A 4,361-nucleotide genomic window follows, 5' to 3' on the forward strand; every position below is an offset into this window, starting at 1 on the left:
AATTTAATCTATTGTATAATAAGGCAGTAATGTAAAGAAAAAAGGGAAAAAGTCAAGGTGTCTGTATAATTTTAGAATGCATTGTAGATGGCCTACAAGTAGAGGGGCGCTGTTTTGTTCACTTGGATGCTTTCTCCTGTGAGATGCATTCATCCTCTTGCGAATTGAAAGAAAGTTATGAAACACAGAGAGACAAAAGATACCAATAAACAATGTAAATATGTTGGGGGGGGGCTGGCTTCTTCACTTTTTCCGTGGTGTCTCACACTGCCACATCAGGTTTTGCCAGGGGAATGTCACCATAGCTCGCCGTTCTGCAACATATGAAACTTGGGTACAGACACACTGCACAAATTTCTCATTTATAGTTATTAATCACCTCTAAAATTCACCAGTGTTGAAAACCAGTTGTTTCCATTTTTCTTACTTCTATAGTGTACTGAACAAAAATATAAACGCAACATGTAAAGTGTAGGTCCCTTGTTTCATGAACTTTAATAAAAGATCACGGAAATTGTCGAAAAGCACAAAAAGCTTATTTCTCTCCAATTTTGTGCAGAAATGTGTTTACATATCTGTTAGTGAGCATTTCTGTCTGTAATAAAGCCCTTTTGTGGGGGGAAACTCATTCTGATTGGCTGGACCTAGCTTCCCAGTGTGTGGACCTGACTCCCAAGTGGGTGGGCCTATGCCCTTCCGGGGCCCACCCATGGCTGCGCCCCTGCCCAGTCATGTAAAATCCATAGATTAGGGCCAAAATAAATTATTTAAATGGACTTATTTCCTGTAACTCAATAAAATCTTTGAAATGGTTGCATATTGCATTTATATTTTTGCTCAGTATATGATTGGTAGATTAAAAAACATGAACTGGCGCTCATCCAGAAAAATGGTTTGTGTGGAGGTGTTGACTAACGCTGAATAAACTATCAAAATAAAGGAAGTCACACTCCATATATAAACTCCCAGTAATTTATTGCGTATTTCCCAACGTTTCGGCATCACTGTGCCTTCTTCATAGTAATGTCATAAATACTTGGACCAGGCTATATAGACAAACAGTGCAATTAGTGCAACCAATGACAATAGTGAGGGGTGTGTCATAATTATTAAGTTAGAATAATAATATAATAATAATATATGCCATTTAGCAGACGCTTTTATCCAAAGCGACTTACAGTCATGTGTGCATACATTCTACGTATGGGTGGTCCCGGGGATCGAACCCACTACCCTGGCATTACAAGCGCCATGCTCTACCTACTGAGCTACAGAAGGACCACAGAATGAATTAGTGAAACTTTAAAAAACAATAGTTTATGGCATATGAAATATATTATACTATTGTTATCATATAGAAACATAATTGAATATTGCACATCATTAGCATCAACATACAGTATTGTTTAATTCAATTTCACATATTTTTGTTTCGTATTTCACTTCATATTTGTTACATGTAATCTTTTGGTTCAACCTTAATGTATAGGTCACGACCTGACCTTAGTTCCTTTTTTATGTCTCTATTTTGGTTTGGTCAGGGCGTGAGTTGGGGTGGGTATTCTAGGTTTTGTTCTATGTTTTGTATTTCTATGTTTGGCCTGGTATGGTTCCCAATCAGAGGCAGCTGTCTATCGTTGTCTCTGATTGAGAACCATACTTAGGCAGCCTGTTCCCACCTGTGTTCATGGGCAGTTGTTTGTCTCTTTGTCTACACCAGACAGAACTGTTTCGTGTTGGTCTATTTTTGTTATTTTGTCTTAGTGTTCTGAGTTCAAATAAATATTAACATGGACACGTACCACGCTGCATTTTCGTCCGATCTTGACTACTCTTCCTCAGATGACAAGGAGAACCGTTACAGTATAATGAGCATAATCAACAGGGGGAACATATTAGGTGTACACTAATAAGCTGTAGAAAGAATGTATCTATTTATAAGACTTGTTCATTAAAGAAAGAATTGTTCATAAGAAGGGCCTGAGATCAAAGTCAATATTCAGACCACTAGGGGTCAATGTTTTTAGATATGATATCCAGTAAGCCTCCCTTTGTTTTATAAAGGAGTGCTTCCTCAAATTGTCCCATATTCAGGTTTGCTTAGTTGGGGGAAAAGGGGGAGCCCATGGCTACACCCCGAATTTGAAAGAAAAGTCTGACTCAAAGAAGAAGTAGTTATTAGAACATGCCATTTCAGTGAGCACTATAAAAACATCATCCTTCAGACACTCACATACAGGTTGAAAAATCCCTGTTAGGGGTATCTTCTCATGCTAGACCAAGGGAGTAATCTATCTAATCACCTGTTCACGTGGAAAAGCCTATGTAGGACAAATTAAAAGACAATGAAAACAATGCATAGCTAAACACCGCAGCTCAATCAGGTGTAAGAACATTGACTATCCAGTAGTAGCTCACTTTGTTGAAGTTAACCATCCAATCTCCTCCCTCAAATACACAGGCATTGAGCATGTTGCTCTACCAAGGAGAGGACATAACATTGAGATCCTACTACTGCAAAGGGAGGCTTTTCTCATCCCCCTCCGACTTCCCTCATGGAAGTGACACTGCAAACTTCACACTCACCCAGCCGCCAGGTCACGCACCAGGACGGCAGCAGAGGGCACAGCCATTGCGGCCACAACAGTGCCTCAGGCCACCTCCGTCCCACTCACTCAAAAACTTACAGCCACAGCTACACATACCAGGCTTCCGAGGCTCTACCAAAACCAAGGCCAAGCAGGGCTAAATGCACCAATACATATACTAACCTGATCCCTTGCCAAATAAATAAACACTTAATTCCCATGCTCCAGTCGCTGATCCTGCCGACTACGCCAAATGTAACGTGGGGGATTTACACATAAATATCAATTTCCTGTAGCCGTACTACACCACCTGTGTTATATGTGAGGTGAGGTACTCAAGACTAAGCTAAACATAACAGGTTCTTTGCATTAAAGAGTGAAGAATGAGAATCAGACAATGTCAGGATGCAACAACAATTTATTTTCATTCTCAGCGTAACAAAGGCACAATCTCCATCATTGACATATATCACCAGCTCCAGGTACTCCATACTACTGTCAGACTTCAACGGATAGCAATATCAACAGATAGCAATATCAGACTTCTCAAACAAACTAGGTTTATATGTTTCATTCACATACTCAAACAGACAATAATGTTTTGCAACACTCACGGAGGGCGTGCCCAGAAAGAAGGAGAGCAGGTCTAGTTGAAATATGGGCGCCAACACCTAAAAACTATTTCCATTTACAATAATGACTATATCTCATACTCTGACAGTACTTTGTTTAAAAAAAACACTATCACCACTCCCGTCCTCCCAAGGCAAGATGACCAGCACATAGTAAGAGGATCCCCTGAATGAATGAAACAGACAAGCATTTATACCTTGGGACCTTAATTACAACAAGTTACACCTGGGACTGGCAAGAACAACAATCTCAGCAGTTCAAACTCGTTACAATTCCATGCCTGACTTTGGTTCATTACATTTTTCCCCCCTTTCTTCGTTCAACCTCTCAGCGAGATCTGAGGGATATGTGGAGCAACACCCTTCCATCATGGCCACAACTCAATAGCAGGTGTGGTGGAGCAAGTGTCAATCTTTCTGTCCACTTTCCCTTCTTCTCCCTCCTTATTTTTCTCCCTTTCACACGTTTTTAGCCTGGTTTACCAGTTTGTATCTATGTATCAAATCATCAAACAAAAGTAAGCTTCACATCACATCAGGTAAAGAAGGCATGCCCGGGCACTTCCATCAGCCTCCCAAAGACGTCCGTTTCAAGTCCTCACAAGAAGTCAGCCTCCCATTGAAGTTCAAATGGATAGCTCTCGGGCACGAGCATTGCAGGGGGGTAGGAGGGAAGCTGCCTCACCTCTGTACCGAACTCACATCCTACCAGGGAACCGCACGAGGGGGGAAGAATTAAAAGTGCAGCTCACGGGCAAACAGTCGATTTATTCTCTTCTCTCCCTCTCGCTGCCCCCCCCCTTCTCTTATCACCCCCATCCCCTCAAGCCCCCCTTGGAATGTCAACAAAATTGGGAGTGGGAACGTGGCCCTCTGATGAAAATCAGCTTGCTCAATGGGGTTCTCACATGAGAAGAACAGCGCCAGAGAACAAACAGACTCCCCCAACTATCATTATCATAAGCCGTTTCTACAGTGAAAATGAACTAATCTTCTAGTTATTGGCATCTGGCTCGTTATTCTCAATATGCTCTAGCCTAATGGTCTTTTAGCAGTAAGGACTTGACATTGAATAAAGACTATTAAAATACAAGGGGCTCGACTACAAGTCCGCCATTTTTGCATCAGGGAATAATACATT

This window comes from Oncorhynchus gorbuscha, linkage group LG18 (genome assembly GCF_021184085.1).
Source record: "Oncorhynchus gorbuscha isolate QuinsamMale2020 ecotype Even-year linkage group LG18, OgorEven_v1.0, whole genome shotgun sequence".
Lineage (NCBI taxonomy): Eukaryota > Metazoa > Chordata > Actinopteri > Salmoniformes > Salmonidae > Oncorhynchus > Oncorhynchus gorbuscha.